Below are 18,551 nucleotides of genomic sequence, written 5' to 3' on the forward strand. Positions count from 1 at the left end.
TTTTAAAGGCAGAAAAGTCCAGTTATGATGTCTCACGCCTGTAATCCCAGCACTTTGTGAGGCCAAGGTGGGCAGATATCCTGATGTCAGGATTTCAAGACCAGCTTGGCCAACATGGCAAAAATCCCATCTCTACTTAAAATACAACAAAAACAAAAAATTAGTGGCCAGGTGTGGTGGCTCATGCCTGTAATCCCAGCACTTTGGGAGGCCGAGGCAGGTGAATCACCTGAGGTCAGGAGTTCAAGACCAGCCTGACCAACATGGAGAAATCGCATCTCTACTAAAAATACAAAATTAGCCAGGTGTGGCGGCTCATGCCTGTAATCCCTGCTACTCGGGAGGCTGAGGCAGGAGAATCGCTTGAACCTGAGAGGCGGAGGTTGTGGTGAGCTGAGATCATGCCATTGCACCCCAGCCTGGGCAACAAGAGCAAAACACCATCTCAAAAAAATTTTTAAAATTAGTTAGAAGTGGTGGCAGGTTTCTATAAACCCAGCTACTCAGGAGGAATGAGAAGTGCTTGAACCTGGGATGTGGAGGTTGCAGTGAATTGAGATAATGCATTGATCTCAACTGCACTCCAGCCTGAGTGACAGAGCAAGACTCCATCTCAAAAAAAAAAAAAAATAGCCAAATAGCCTTCAGAGAAAAGGAGCACTTTGAGCAGAACCCCTGAATGTCTTCATGGGGTGGACATATGAAGAAGAACCTAGTGGAAGAAAAGAAAGGAGGGAGCCCACATGATACAAAGCACACACCTCACCTCTTCTGACAGGAGAATATGAGCAGTTGCTGAAGCTCTTGGTCTGGATTTGGGTTTCCTTCTGCTTGACTCCCAGTTTTGCTTTTGCTCCATCTTATCTTTGTTATCCAGGCCCTCCTATGCACCACCAGCCTTCTGTATGATATGTCTGTGCCTATAATGTGGTCATTGATGATGTGGTGTGTATCCTCCTTCCAGTAACTGTCCCTGTGGGCAGTGCTGAAATGAACAGCCCGGGGTACTTCTTGCTTGGTCTTCACCTCACAAGGGTCCTTTGTGGACAAGAAGGCAGCAGGCCTGTGTGTCTTGGAGAGGAAGGGACACAAGTTTCCATCCTAATCCAGCCCTCACACCCAAAGAGGCATATTCCTCTGCTTCTCCAGTAATGATCAGGAGGCTCACTCTAGAATCAGATGGCCTCACCTGGCTCCCTCTATATGAATCCCAGCCCCACCACTGAATTGGGCAAGTTAGTTAAGCCTCATTGTTCTCATATGCAAAAGGGAGATCAAAATTAATCCTTCCAGGTGTCTATTCTAAATAAGATCATCTTTGGTGAGCACCTTTAACAATGCTCAGCATAAACAGTTGAGAAATGTTAGTGTTAATTTTCTTTTCACTTTCCATGGCCTTTCAACCCAGCACCAAGAAACTGAAGAGATTACATGGGCCTGAACATAATTGAAAGACATTATTCCTTTCTTTTAGAACTACAAATGCAATCATTGTTTACAGGAGAATGTTCAGATATTATGGCAGCATTTAATTTTAACTGATCTGTGCACATGAATAAATGAAGTTTAACAACAAAAGTGGTTTGAATTTAACCTGATGTTCTATACCTAAGCAAACTCTCAAGTCCTAGAGATTCCAAAAAAATGCCACATACAAATACAAGCAGAAGTGGCAGCACTGACCCCTTTTCTCCTGTAGCACTTAACAATTTGCAAAACACATCCTCCTGCTGCCTGATTTTTCCAGGAGAGCAGAAAAAGAACCATTGAGGCTGATGCCCAGATGTCCTCTAATAGTCTCTTGCCCTTTTTTGGAAAGTAGGTATATTCCTTTCTTGGAATGGATACTAAAAAGCCATTCACATGCCAAAGAGGAGGACTTCTCCTCTCTTTGTGACACTCAGTGCCCTGTTCCCTGCAGTGGCTTCATCTTTTGTCAACCCTCTGAGCTGAGGCATTAAAGCTGTTAGGTGTGCAGTCTCTGGAGTCACACTGCCTAGGTTTCAAGTCTGGTTTGGCTTCCTCCACCCATGCAACCCTGTGCAAGTCATCAACCTCCATGTGTCACTGTCTCATCATCTATAATATGGAATAGTATTAGTATGTGTCTTGCTATTATAATCCTTCCGGGTTGACAGGAGGTTTGAATTAGACGAGACACAGGATGGTGCTTAAATGTCACTGCTTACTCTTCCCCTACCTGTATTCCTTCCATCAGGGGCTAGAACAGGCACCAGAGAACACAGTAGGCTCTCAGTGGAATATTCAGTGACTCTCTTTTCTATTTTACTGAGGGATCTAGGGAGTTGTCTGAAGCAGTAGTTTCATGTATTTTCTAACACTGTCTCAAGGGGAATAATGGGGAAAGAAATGAATTCTTAGAAGTTATTGTATGAAAAAGGCACCTATGTGTTTATAGCAGCACAATTCATGATTGTAAAGATATGGAACCAATCTAAGTACCCATTGACCAATAAGTGGATAAAGCACATGGAGTGTGTGTGTGTATATATATATATACACACACACACACACACACACACACTCACCCTGGAATAGTACTCAGACGTAAAAAGGGATGAAATAATGTCTTTGCAACCACTTGAATGAAGCTGGAGGCCATTATTCTAAGTGAAGCAACTCAGGAATGGAAAATCAAATACCTATTTTCTCACATATAAAGTGGGAGCTAAGCTATGAGGATGCAAAAATATGCAGAATGATATAATGGACTTTGGGGATTTGGGGAGGAAGGTTGGGAGGGGGATGAAGGATAAAAGATTACATAATGGGGTCAGCGCATCCTGCTCAGGTGATGGGTGCACTAAAGTCTCAAAATCCACCATTGGAAGATTCATCCGCACAACCAAAAACCATCTGTATCCCCCAAACCACTGAAATTTTAAAAATAGTAATAGAAAAGAAATAAATTCTTAGGAGGAAAAAAGGCAAAACAAGCTAGAATTCATCTGTACTTCATTTTTTAAGTTCAACAATTTCAAAGCTACTATGCAATACTGGGGCACCACTAGGTATCATTGAAATGATTTGTCTTATTTTATTTTGAGTCAACCTGAAATGAACAATATTTTAACACCAAGCACATTAATTTATGCAGCAACTAGTATATAATGAGCAGGTTCAATAACAGATAATTATATGAAAAGTACTTAAATGCTAACTATGTACTTTTAAAATGTTGCAAAAGTAGGTTCATAATTAAATTATAATTACAAGTAAAAACTGAGACAATGATCATTCCCTGAGAAATCTGCACATCTTTATCTCCAGGGTTGTGAGCAGCTTCTCTCACACTCTGATTCATTTCTTTTGTTGGTAGCTCCACTCTGATCTGACTCGTTTTGCATGATGGATTTTAAATTTAAAATTAGCTAAAATTATCTTTCAGATTACTAATTACCATATGCAATGATTTCAATAAGAATACCCAGGTTGCCATTAAAAAGTAGTTTGTGAGCATGTAAGTTTGAAATTGTGGACGATTTATAGTGAAGAGAAAGGGGAATATTGGCTGATCGTCTAATAAAAATTAAGCAAAGGGCAGAAATTTAGAAAGCTTTAAAACAAGTTATGAATTACTTGTGGGAAGGGGTACACATAACTATTAATATGGCAAAACTGCAAAACTTTTTAAAACTTGATATCATTTATAATTCATCCAGCTGCAAGTGAAAGAATCACATCTGAGTTGTCTAAGAAAAAGAGAAGGATTTATTAGTTCATAAATCTAATAAAAAGTTCAAGAGTAACTAATTTCAGATCTGGCACGATCCAGAGTCTGAAATAATGTCACTAAGGTTTAACTTCTTGCTATCTCCAACACTCAATCCTGGTTTTCTCAATGGTCATTTATTTCAGACAGGGACTCTCCACATAGTGGAAAGAAATATCTGTCAGATGCACCAGATTCACATCCTCAAAGCTGAGGAAGCCCAGTGGAAGATGAGTGGGTTTTTTTGTTTTGTTTTGTTTTGTTTTGTTTTGTTTTCTAAGAGAGTCAGGAAAAGTCTCAGATCTGAATCTCATTGCTTCAAAGAGAGTTAAGTTCCCTTACTTGAGCCAATCTCTGTGGTAACCAGGGTAGTGCTTTGCTCTGATGGGCCAATAGTTACAAGCCCTCATCTGGAGCTGGAGTTATCATCCACTAATTTATAGGGGTTGAGATTCAAAAAAAAAATTGAGCTGGTGCTTCCAGGAGAAGTAGGAAAAGATGCCTGGATGCCAAAAGCTCTCTGGATGAACAGTGAACCTAACCAGGCTTTGTCCTCATTCTCTCCTTCTTTTCTGAATCTTTTTTTTTTTTTTTTTTGAGACGGAGTTTCGCTCTTGTTACCCAGGCTGGAGTGCAATGGCGTTATCTCGGCTCACCGCAACCTCCACCTCCTGGGTTCAGGCAATTCTCCTCCCTCAGCCTCCTGAGTAGCTGGGATTACAGGCACGCACCATCATGCCCAGCTAATTTTTTGTATTTTTAGTAGAGACGGGGTTTCACCCTGTTGACCAGGATGGTCTCGAACTCTTGACCTTGTGATCCACCTGCCTCGGCCTCCCAAAGTGCTGGGATTACAGGCGTGAGCTACCTTGCCCAGCCCGTTTTCTGAATCTTAATTAAATAAGAGTTTTCATCTCTGCTCAACTATTCCTTACCCCAAAATGAGTCCTCTTACCATCGGCTCAAATCAATGCATTTCCACCACCGTATGTGTTAGATGAGCCAGAGGAAAAATTTTAATGCATATCTGAACGTATTATCATCTCTCTGCCACCACCATTCACCCTAACTTCTTGCTATGGTAATATTCAAATTTACACAAAGTAGAGGAAATTATGTGTTGAACCTCTATAAATCCATTACCTAGCTTCAAAAATTAAAACTGTTGGCCAAATGTATTTTATCCATTCCCTCCATCCTCTACACTTTTTATGGTTAGAGAATTTTAAAGCAAATCTCCAATGTTATGTTATTTCTGTCATAATATCTCATATAATATCTAATACTTTATAAAAGCCTCAGCACCGTACCATTTTTATACCTATCATTATTAATAATGTCAACATCACTGTAAGTACATATATATATTTCCTTCTGATTGATGCAAAGATGTCTTTCCATAGCAGGTTTATTGGACTAATAAAGTCTACAATATTTAAGGCTCTTTTATTCTATATCAGTCCCCCCCCCCACTTTCTGTTATTTTCAGGTCATTGCTTTATGAGACAACCAGACTATGTCATCTGTCCGGCAGAATGTCCCCCATTCTGGATTTAGCTGGTTGCTCCCTTGTGGTGACATTTATCATGTTCTTCCCACCTTTTATTTCCTGAAGCCTGGTAATTTGATCTAGGGGCTTGACTGGATTCCAGGTCGGTTAATTTTTTGTTTGTTTGCAACTGGTTTCCTTCCTGTAAATGGCTTCCCACTGTGCTCTTACAGTTAACACAAACCCCACCTCCTCGTGGTCTGCTTCACTCTCACTAGTCTTTTATTTCATTCTCTCTCTCTCTCTCTCTCTCTCTCTGTGTGTGTGTGTGTGTGTGTGTGTGTGTGTGTGTGTGTGTGTGTATCTCCCTCCCACCCAATATCTTTGACAAAAGTCTCTCTCACCAAGCTCCTGAACACCTCAAATACTTTTTTTCTGCTAAGAATGGTCTTCCCTTCTCTCCTGGCCCAGCTTACTAGAGAATTCCTAAGGGAATTCTTTTTAGGGAAACCATCTCCAACTCCTCCTCTTCCCACTAAATGCTCCCATAACATTACCCCATTCTCTTCTGCAGCCTTATCACTATTAGTATTTTCCATTTATTTTGTATGATTTTAAAAGTAGTATTTGTCTTCCCCTGGAGACTATAAGCTTCAAGAAAAAAAAGATAGTGTTTGACACATGTTTGTTGAAAATATGAATTTATTTTTTAAAATATACACAAAATACATATACACCATCCCCAGGTCAGTCTAATTTATTTCCTTAGGCCTTACTGATATCTTATTTTATTGATAGTAAAATAGCTACCAGTTATTTTGCTAACTTTATGTCAGGTACCTTGATAATTTATTTTGTACCCTATTTGTAAGCATTACAATTACCCCACCAAGTAGGTGTTAACGTCCCATTTTACAGATACAGCAATAAAAACTTAGAGAGGTTAAGTAACTCACTCAACCACACCAAGCCAGACCTTTGTTGAGACGTGATTATCCTTCATCCTTTCAATCATCCAATAAGATCGTGTCAGAGGTGTCTGAACCAGAGCAACTCCATTTTGAAGAGGGGCTGGGTAAAATGAGGCTGAGACCTACTGGGCCGCATACTCAGACCATAAGGGATTCTAAGTCACAGGATGAAATAAGACATCACCACAAGATACAGATCATAAAGACCTTGCCGATAAACCAGGTTGCAGTAAAGAAACTGGCTACATTTCACCAAAACCTAAATGGTGACAGGAGCATCAGTTTTCTGTGCTGCTACACTCCCACCAGTGCCATGACAATTTACAAATGCCATGACAATGTCAGGAATTTAGCCTATATGGTCGGAAAAGGGGAGGCATGAATAAGCCACGCCTTGTTTAGCATATCATCAGGAAATAACCATAAAAATAGGCAACCAGCAGCCCTCAGGGCTGCTCTATGGAATAGCTATTCTTTATTCCTTTACTTTCCCAGTAAACTTGCTTTCACTTTATGGACTCGCTCTGGATTCTTTCTTGTGCAAGATCCAAGAACCCTCTCTTGGGGTCTGTATCGGGACCCCTTTCCAGTAACAATAGTGTTTTGGTTCTCATTTTAGAAACAGGGTAACCAATCATCCCACTTTGCTGTGAGTGAGGTGATTCCCAGAACATGGCACTTCAGTGCTTTCACCAGGAAAGACCTGGGCAAAGTGAGGCAAGTTGGTCACTCTATTCACAGATGAGACTCAAGGTCACTCACTCATTAAGTGGTCCTGGGGGGCTATCCCACATTTTTCAATTCCTAAAGCCCACAGTCTCTACCATGTCACACCACAATGGCTAAGTGTTAGCTTGTAATTATAAAAATGGGAACTCTAAAGCTTAACCTCCTGACCACCATCCTAATTAGATATTTACACTTTTGTTTCAAAGAGAAAAACTACAACTAGAAAAAAATTCCCGATTTTTCACTTCAGAATCTAAAGGACTTCCACTTTCTTTTGGTCAAGAAGATTATACTCTTTTGTGTGATTCCGAACCCCTCTTCTTCATGGCCAAAGGCAAGACATTCAGTTCTGTTATGTTCTCAAAATATACCAAACACTAACAATACGGATTTGTCACCATAAATTATCAAGCTCAAATGTAATTAATCAAAAGCATGGTACCCAGTTACCTTTAACTGTTTCCTCCGCATCTTGATGTAATATAAAATGACTCTGGAGCAAATTCAGTTGTGATAATTAACTAATCTGTTTATTTGGTTTCAGTTTTATCTCAACTATAATGCACCCACTGCATGCCTTATCTCAAATAGCAACAGCAGTATTAATGAGAGGATAATTCCGGCAATTTGGGGAAGATTGTGCAAACAAGTTGAAATGCCTGCTAAATCTGTGCTAATGTTCAAACACACTTCATCAGACTTATCAAAACAGCAAATCAAGCTACCACTTAAAAAAAATAGTTCAGATCAAACAGCTGTACTCATCGGAATATTCATTCACTTTAAAGAAGAACACTCAGTGAAATGGCTTTTAATCCTTCTAGGACACTCTAACCTCAGGGGTTCTGGGAAGTGATGTCTTTATTATGCTTCTATGAGATCACTGAGCTTCCCAATTGAATTTGAAATGCATTTACTGCAAGAGGCCTGTCTAAAGATCAAATGCCAGGTAACGTCCTTGACCAAGAACAATTAGCAAAGTTGGTTCTTCCTTGCCTCTTTTATCAAGGAGAATCATTGGTTTGCATTAACAAATATGTTCAGTCTTTATTAAAATCATGTGGGCACCTCAGAGAAGACAATTCTATGTGCTTAGAATCTCACAAAAATGAATGACCTGAGGAGGTACACTTCATGACAAGAAACCAGACCCAGTCAACATTTTCATGAGCAGATACATTAAGCAAATTTATAAAAAATAATTACAGTGATTATTTTAAAAACTCATGTTTATTTATTAAACATTTAAATAACAGAAAAAATAAAGCTATATGCCAGGTACTGAACCTGTAATCAATGAAAAATTCATTCACTTTGAAGACGAGTCAAGAAATAACCATAAAAATGGGCAATCAGCAGCCCTCAGTCCTGCTCTATGAATAGCCATTCTTTATTCCTTTACTTTCCTAGTAAACTTGGTACTGAACCTGGCATATAGCTTTATTATCAAGCTTATTATTATTATCAAGCTCAAATGTAACTAAGGCAGAAGTTTACTTGCATGTTCTTATTCAGTCTTCAAATCAAAACAGATCAGTACTATCATCATCCCCATTTATCAAATTGACCAGGAGTTGGAAAACAATAGCCATGATTCAAATCCAGCCTACCCCTTTTTAAAAAAATAAAATAAAATAAAAATTCATTGTAACACAGCCTTACCCATTCACTTATGCATTGCCTGTGACTGTTTTCCCAGTGGAATGCCAGAGTTGAGTACTTGAGCTGGAGAATGTCTACCGTAAAATATTTATTAGCTGGCCGTTTATAGAAAATTTTGCCAACATGTAGGCAAAAATAAAGATGTTCTTTGAAACCAATGAGAACAAAGACACAACGTATCAGAATCTCTGGGACACATTTAAAGCAGTGTCTAGAGGGAAATTTATAACAATAAATAAATGCCACATGAGAAGTGAGGAAAGATCTAAAATTGACACCCTATCATCAAAATTGAAAGAGCTAGAGGAGCAAGATCAAAAAAAAAATGGCAGAAGATAAGAAATAACTAAGATCAGAGCAGAACTGAAGGAGATAGAGAAACAAAAAACCCTTCAAAAAAAAATCAATAAAACCAGGAGCCAGTTTTTTAAAAAAATCAACAAAATAGACAGGCCACTAGCCAGATCAATAAAAAAGAAAAGGGGGAAAAATCAAATAGATGCAATAAAAAACCATAAAGGGGATATCATCACCTATTCCACAGAAATACAAACTACAATCAGAGGTTACTATAAACAACTCCATGCACATAAACCAGTAAACCTGGAAAAAATGTATATATTCCTGGACATTTGCACCCTCCCAAGCCTAAACCAGGAAGATGAAACCTTGAATAGACCAATAATAAGCACTGAGTTGAGGCAGCAATTAATAGCCTAACAACCAAATAAAATCCAGGTCCAGACGGGTTCACAGCTGAATTCTACCAGACGTACAAAGAGGAGTGGTACCATTCCTTCTGAAACTATTCCAAACAATCCAAAAAGAGGGAATCCTTCCCAAATCATTTTGAGACCAACATCATCTTGATACCAAAACCTGGCAGAGACTCAACAAGAAAAAAAAAACTTCAGGCCAATATCCATGATGAACACGGATGCAAAAATCTTCAATAAAATACTGGCAAACCGATTGCATCAGCACATCAAAAAGCTTCTCTATCACGATCAAGTGGACTTCATCCCTAGGATGCAAGTTTGGTTCAACATACACAAGTCTGTAACATAATCCACCATATAAACAGAACCAAAGACAAAAACCACATGATTATCTCAATAGATGCACAGAAGGCCTTCAACAAAATTCAACAGTCCTTTATGCTAAAAACTCTCAATAAACTAGGTATCAAGGGAACATATCTCAAAATAATAAAAGGTATTTATGACAAACCAACAACCAATATCATACTGAATGGGCAAAAACTGGAAGCATTCCCTTTTAAATCAGGCACTAGACAAGGATGCCCTCTCTCATCCCTCCTATTCAATATAGTATTGGAAGTTCTAGCCAGAGCAATTAGGCAAGGAAAAAAATAATAAAGTGTATTCAATTAGGAAAAGAGGAAGTCATATTATCTCTATTTGCAGATGACATGATTGTATATTTAGAAGACCCTATTGTCGCAGCCCAAAATCCCCTGAAACTGATAAGCAACTTCAGCAAAGTCTCAGGATACAAAATTAATGTGCAGAAATCACAAGCATTCCTATACACCAACAACAGACTTAAAGAGAGCCAAATCAAGAATGAACTGCCATTCACAATTGCTACAAAGAGAATAAAATACCTAGGAATACAACTAACAAAGGATGTAAAAGACCTCTTCAAGGAGAACTACAAACTACTACTCAACGAAATAAGAGAGGACACAAACAGATGGAAAAACATTCCAAGCTCATGGTTAGGAGGAATCAATATTGTGAAAATGGTCATACTGCCCAAGTAATTTACAAATTCAATGCTATCCCCATCAAGCTACCAATGACCTTCTTCACAGAACTGGAAACAACCACCTTAAACTTCATATGGAACCAAAAGAGAGCCCACATACCCAAGACAATCCTAAGCAAAAAGTACAAAGCCAGAGGCATCACACTACCTGATTTGAAACTATTCTACAAGGCTACAGTAATCAAAACAGTATGGCACTGGTACCAAAACAGAGATATAGACCAATGGAATAGAACAGAGGCCCCGGAGGCAACACCACACATCTACAACCATCTGATCTTTGACAAACCTCACAAAAACAAGCAATGGGCAAAGGATTCCCTGTTTAACAAATGGTGTTGGGAAAACTGGCTAGTCATGTGTAGAAAGCAAAAACTGGACCCCTTCCTGACACCTTACACTAAAATTAACTAGAGATGGATTAAAGACTTAAACATAAGGCCAACACCATAAAAACCCTAGAAGAAAACCTAGGCAAAACCATTCAGGACATAGGCATAGGCAAGGACCTCATGACTAAAACACCAAAAGCATTGGCAACAAAAGCCAAAATAGACAAATGGGACCTAATTAAACTCCAGAGCTTCTGTAAAGCAAAAGAAACAATCATTAGAGTAAACCAGCAACCAATAGAATGTGAAAAAATTTTTACAATCTACCCATCTGACAAAGGGCTAATATCCACAATCTATAAAGAACTAAAACAGATTTATAAGAAAAAAACAAACAAACCCATCCAAAAGTGAGCAAAGGATATGCACAGACACTTTTAAAAAGAAGGCATATATGAGGCCAAAAAACAAATGAAAAAGGCTCATCATCACTGATTGTTAGAGAAATGCAAATAAAAACCACATTGAGATACCATCTCATGCCAGTTAGAATGACAATCATTACAAAATCTGGAGACAACAGATGATGGAGAGGATGTGGAGAAATAGGAAAAACTTTTTACACTGTTGATGGGAGTGTAAACTAGTTCAACCATTTTTGAAGACAGTGTGGGATTCCTCAAGGACTTAGATATAAAAATTCCATTTGACTCAGCAATCCCATTACTGGGTATATACCCAAGGGATTATAAATCATTCTATTATAAAGACACATGCACACATATATTCATAGTGGAAATGTTTATAATAGCAAAGACCTGGAACCAACCCAAATGCCTATCAACAATATACTGGACAAGGAAAATGTGGCACATATACATCATGGAACACTATGTAGCCATAAAAAATGATGAGTTTGTGTCCTTTGTAGGGACATGGATGAATCTTGAAATCATCCTTCTCAGCAAACTGACACAAGAACAGAAAATCAAACACTGCATGTTCTCACTCATAGGCAGGTGATGAACAAAGAGAACACATGGACACAGGGAGGGGAGCATCACACACTGGGGTCTGTTGGGGGGGTCCCTCCCTCAAAGAGAGGGACAATGCGGGGGTGGGGAGGTTGGGGAGGAATAACATAGGGAGAAATGCCAGATGTAGGTAACAGGGGTTGGAGGCAGCAAACCACATTGCCATGCATGTACCTATGCAACAATCCTGCATGATCTGCACATGTACCACAGAACCTAAATAACAATTAAATAAAAAGAAAGAAAAGTTTGCTAACCCCTAGACTAGACATGAGGCTCAAAAAAGAAAACATAAATTTCTAGTTACAAATTAGTTTCAGTTCTACAAAAGGAAAAGAGACACTATATGAATCTGTTAAGACAGTGGTAACATTATTTGCTTAATATAAAGTTCTGTGTTTTTGACGCAAGATTTTTTTGCTCCATAGCTTAGCTAGGTCCTGGTTCTTGTCTCACACACAGGAAGAATTAGGCATGTAGACATTCTGAGAGTGAATCAGGAGGGAAGTTGTATTGAGTGATGAAACAGCTTTCAGTAGGGAGGAGACTGAAGGGTGGTCCCACTACCCAAAAGCAGAAGAGTTCCTAATATGGTGTGTGCTAGTTGGTTTGTGAGTATGCAAAGAACATTAAAGTGAAGACATCACCGAAAGGTGGGCACAATAGTGTAGAGAACTAATTAGGAAAGCACAGGCATATGTAAAATAGGTGAAGGAAGGGGACCAATCAGAGGAAAGCATGCCAAATGGGAAGGGGGTTTTCAATTTGGTCTGAAGATTCACCCAGCACTGTTTTGATCTTGAAGGTTAGGTTTCACCTGGGAGCTGTCCCTGTCTGCCTAGGCATTTGTCTGCTTCCTGCCTCTATCATTTTTTAAGGCCAGTGAGAGCGCCCTGCAAAAAGAGCCTCTAGGCTTTAAAGGAAGTTTCTTCTCCTACTTTTCTCTCCTCATTCTATCAGGGAAGCTTCATCCACACAAATTTATCTGAACCCCTAGCATCTTTCCTAACTTCGTGGCTTGCTATGCTTTCTCATCAAACTCTGGGGCTATGATTTGGTGATTTGGTGATTTGCTTTCAGATTCTTATTTCCTCACTTGGCTTTTCCAATTTGGCAAATTTTCTGCTATTGACTCAGTATCACATTTCAGCATGACCCTGACTCCTGTTTCAGTCTATGCCTGGGTTTTGGCCACCAGCCTAAAAATATTCTCATTCCTAACCTCAACCTGCCCTTGGCTTTTCTCTCACTATCTTGGTGCTGACAGCTCAGATCATCACCACCACATCATGAGGGTCAGCATCAAACATCAATGACACAGATGCATTTTTAGGTGTATTTTTTTGAAAAAGAGTTTAAATTTTACAAGTAATGCATGTGTTTTTCTACTTGTAAAGTTCAAACATTGCAGATGAGGCCAAATCCCTTAAACCACCATTTCTTAACCATTCCACAGTAAGAAGTCAACACAAACACCCAACAGATTGACAGAAGAAATTAAAGTTTGAAATATAAAGTGTTGGTGAGACCAAGGGCCTGCAGTTTCTCTCACAGACTCCTAACAAAATGTTCTTCACATGTACCCCAGAACTTAAAGTATAATAATAAAAAAAAACTGGGAAACATTTTGACAATGTCTACTAAAATTTAAAATTTACAAAATCTATGTCCCAGTAAAGCTACTACTTGATATTTACCCTACAGTAATATTCAAATGAGGATTTTAAAAAAGCAGACTCATAGATTCACAGTTAAAATGAACAACTTTTATAAAATTTAAAAATGTGGCCAAATTCATGGCATTTGCAGCACGTAACTACAGATGTATAAGCCATATCACTATAGATTCTTATTTGCAAATTTCTTCCTTTATCTTCATTCTTTTCACCAAATCATTTATACTCAATAGTAAGCTGAACACATTAAATAAGCTAGGAGGGAGTTTCAGAGGACTTATTTCCTCTTCTCTTTGCCCCAAATAATAATAAGCAGATAGGAAATAAATAATAACACTCTGAGAGAGTAAGTTTTTTTAGAAAAGGAATAGGAGATATTAGTAGATCTGAAATCAAGGCAACAACTCCTGGTGAAGCTGCAGTGAGACAACATTAGTCAGAAGGGCAAGAACTGCTTTGATACATTATGAATAATCTGTAAAAATTTACCATGTCTGAATAAAATTCTGTTTTTCTACCATCCATATTGCATTCTCGCTCTGATTATACAAATGCCATGCAAATATTATCTACTTAATTAGCTTTAAGACTCACCTTTATTGCTAGCTTTGGCTACAAAGGACAGGACTTAAATGAGATTCACATCCATATAAAAGCTATGTGACCCGAATGCTATCTAATTTTTGGGGAGCTCACTGGTGTTATGGTTTGGCTCTGTGTCCCCACCCAAATCTCATCTCGAATTATTATCCCCATGTGTTGAGGGAGGGAGGTGATTGGATTATGGGGATGGCTCCCTCATGCTGCTTCGTGACGGTGAATGAGTCTCATGAGATCTGGTTGTTTGATAAGTGTCTGGCTCTTCCTCCTCCACTCTATCTCACCTGCCACCATGTAATATGTTCCTCTTCCTCTTTCATCATGATTGTAAGTTTTCTGAGGCCTCCTCAGCCCTGTGGAACTGTGAGTCAATTAAACCTTTTTCCTTTACCCCTTCTCAGGTAGTATTCTTTATAGCAGTGTGGAAATTGACTAATATAACTGGTGAACCATTGATTCTAACTTTTCTACATATTCTTTTTTTTTTTTTGAGATGGAGTTTCACTATTGTTGCCTAGGCTGGAGTGCAATAGTACAATCTCAACTCAGCCCAACCTCTGCCTCCTGGGTTCAAATGATTCTTCTGCCTCAGCATCCCAAGTAGCTGGGATTACAGGCATGCACCACCACGCCCAGCTAATTTTGTATTTTTAGTAGAGATGAGGTTTCTCCATGTTGGTCAGGTTGGTCTCAAACTCCCAACCTCAGGTGATCCAAGCCTCAGCCTCCCAAAGTGCTGGGATTACAGGTGTGAGCCACCAGGCCTGGCATATGTTAATCTCTTTTGGCAACACCCTCACAGACACACCCAGAAAGAATACTTTGTATTCTTCAATCTAATCAAGTTGATACTCAGTATTAACCATCATATAGCCATTGGCTTCTTTAGGCATTTTCTATAAAGTGGAATCATATCATTTATGTGAATCTAAGTAACAGCTAATCTGAGAATCTAACAGCCACATACCATCTGCCACCTCAGTACTTACCAAAATCTCATTATTTCTTGTGCGCACGCGCACACACACACATACACACATACACACACCTACCTCTACATAAAGGTTATGGAGGCCTCACATTTAAAAGAATGAAAATAAATCCTGAAAGTAAGAGTGGAATACTTCAGAATTCTCTATTTGTCTCCTCCTGTATCAAAAAAGACTGCATGAAAATCTTGAATGCTCCTCTTGAAACAATTCAGGGGATTTTCAAGGCTAATTCCAATGCATCAGGATTTTTGCCATGTGTTCTTACTGGCTTCAGAACCCAGCCCTGTGTAAGGAGAAACCCATCATACCTGTCTTGAGAATGTGCTCCCTTGCTCCCTAAATTGGTTGCCCATGTGTCTGTAGAGCCAGGGATAGCTAGTCTCCAGCAGCTACCACAGTGTCTAGTGCTGAATGATAACTTATTCAATGAAGAAATTAATGCAGTAGGAATCAAAATGAATTCTTTGGCTTAAGAGCTAAAATGTAAAGACATAATAGACCAACCTAATGCCCATAGGTGAGTCAATAGCTGAATAAACTAAGACATGTTCGCACTTTAGAATGCTAGGCAGCTATTTAAGGAAACAGGAGGCATGTAATGGGTCTATATAATAACAGACTTGGAGAAATAATAACTCAGAAGTGCATAGGTATTATGACTAGGTAAAAAAATAAGTTTCAGGACAACATTAAATAGCATGATGCTATATATATATAAACAAACACTTTTTAATCCATGTAATTTCTATAGCTATGCATATCCATACACAGATGAGGTATAGAAATATATAATTAATAGAAGTTACCTTTAAGGAGTGGGAGAGTGGGTCAAAGGAGGTGGTGGCCTTATGTGTAATGTTTTCTTTGTTATACAGTGAATTTATATCTTCCTTATGCAATTAAAATGATTTTTTAAAGATCATTGAGTAAAGATGATGATCACATAGGCCTGTCTTGTTCAGCTCCATCAACAATAACCCTCCCATCAATAAGCAAAGGCAGAGCTGCCCCATAAAAAGGCCCTGTCTCTATGTTCAGCCTTGTAGGAGTCTCCCCAGGCTCTTCCTCCTGGTCACTCATTCTTCTCAAGCTACTTGCCCCATTCTGACATCTCTCACTCCCATCACACTGGCTCATGCTAGCTTCCATCTCTCTATCTCTCTGCCACCCCGTACCCACTCCCAGGATGTCAGAACCCAGCCCTTGTATAGCTCCTGGATGTCCCTAATCTAAAAACACTATGATTCTAACAACATGATAAACAATGATGAGATCCAAATATGAGTTACTGGTGATTTGCTAAGATATAAAAAGCACTGAATTTACTGACCTATTTTTAGATTGTCAAAGGAAGAATTAAATCTCGTGAAAGCAGCCAAATCTGTGAATTTATAATGTTCCTAAAATAATAATAATCATCATCATCCTAACCATCAATCTTTGAGATATTACATTTGTTTCTCATTATTTGTGGTACTTATGTTTCATAAAGTTGTTATAAACACTGAATTAGCAAATAATGAACCATTGTTCCTAGAGGAAATACACAGCTAGGCTCCTAAGAGCCTCTGGTCACAATACATTCATCAGTCAATTAATGTATAACCTTGTTATATCATATTTGTTTCTGTTTAATACATATGATTGATTGACTATCATTAAACTCACAGCCAACAGCACTATAACTCACACCTGAACAAAGCTTATCTAATGTATGTATTTTCTTTATAAGGAACATCGCAGCCTTCTTGCCTTAAGAAGCACTATAGAGCACTTCAGGGCTATGCTTGGGGATATTTGAATCAAAATCACCAATAAAAGCACAAACATGCAAAAAAAAAAGGCACTAAATAGAGTGAAATGAATTCTTGCTTCAGCACTTAATAGTGCTTACAAGAAGGCAGAATATTGCCTTGTTTAACCTCAGCTGAGAATGTGCATGTTGGCTGGGTGTGGTAACTCATGTCTGTAATCCCAGCACTTTGGGAAACCAGGGTGGGCAGATCACTTGAGGTGGGGAGTTTGAGACCAGCATGGCAACCATGGTGAAACTCTGTCTCTACTAAAAATATAAAATATTAGCTGGAGATGGTGGCATGCTCCTGTAATCACAGCTACTTGGGAGGCTAAAGCAGGAGAATTGCTTGAACCTGTGAGGTAGAAGTTGCAGTGAGCCAAGATTGTGACACTGCACTCTAACCTGGGCAACAGAGCAAAATTGTCTCAAAAAAAAAGAACTTAGAGGATGTGTATGTGCATGCCAGACAACTCAACTTTCATTGCTCTCCTAATGTCTGTGAATAATCATGAAAGTGTTGCTAGTACTGACTTTGGGGTTACCCATAAATTTTAGCATGTAAGCAAATTTTCAAATACATAATCCACAAATAATGAGGGTTCACTGTGTACATGTAACATGTTTGACTTACTTGTTTTTTCAGTCGTTATATCAACCTTTTGGAGTAGACACTATTATTATTCCAAATTCACTTTAAAAGCAGGTAAAAGCTTGAAGAGATTATGTGGTTTGACACATATCAAAGAGCCTGGAAATCATGGACTCTGGAGTCACACCTGGGCTTGTGTGACCCTAGAGCCAGAGCCTTGAACTCCTGGTTTGCCACCTATCTGAATGACTGTAGTCTAAATATAGGTACCATATGTCTCAGCCTACCTTGAATATTTTCTACCCTTTTTCAATATTAACCATCCATATATGGTCCATATAAAGAGAAGCAATTTTTTTCATAAATAGGTATCAAGTACCCACTATGTGCAAGGTACTACCCATGTTGTTGTGAAGAGCTCATGTTAAAAAAAAAAAAAGACCCTATGATTATGCTCAAGCCAAAAAAAGACCACATTGAACAGCTATGTGTTGGCACAGATCTTGGTGGCAAGTTCTCAAAGAGTGATAGATGCCATGTTTGCAAGGGAGGGGAGCATTTCTGTTGGGGGGGTCATCTCTTTAGAGTAAGTATCTGGGCTCAAAAGACAAGCATGGGTTTCAATCCCAGCTCAGCTACTCACTAGGTCTTCTGTGATCTTATATGAAATACCCATCTTCTCGACTGTCAGTTGTCATGACTAGGTAATAGGAGTCAACAAACTCTACTTCAGTGCATTGTTATGGGGAAAATAAGCTAAGTACAGAAAATGGTATCATCATCATCATCACACATGAAAACAGATTGTATTAAAACAGGTAGGCTCCCATATGTAAAAAAAATGATAGGATATACACTTCTAGGAATAAAAGTGCCAAAGTCTATTAGTCACTTCCTAGGTATTTTCATGTATTATGCCATTTAATCTTTACAAGAGCCCTCTGAGGCCATTTCCATTAGCAAGCATATGTTATAGATAGGGAAACTGAGTCACAGGGAGGTTAACTGGCATGTTCAAGGCCACAGAGTCAGTCACTGTCAAAGCAGGATTTAAAATCCATATAGACCTCATAGCCTTTGCTTTTAACTATCACCCTTTTCCATCCTCCCAGCCCTAGGAAAGAGTGTAAGCTAAGGCAGAAGAACAAAAAAAGA

Source organism: Callithrix jacchus, chromosome 5 (genome assembly GCF_049354715.1).
Source record: "Callithrix jacchus isolate 240 chromosome 5, calJac240_pri, whole genome shotgun sequence".
Taxonomy (NCBI): domain Eukaryota; kingdom Metazoa; phylum Chordata; class Mammalia; order Primates; family Cebidae; genus Callithrix; species Callithrix jacchus.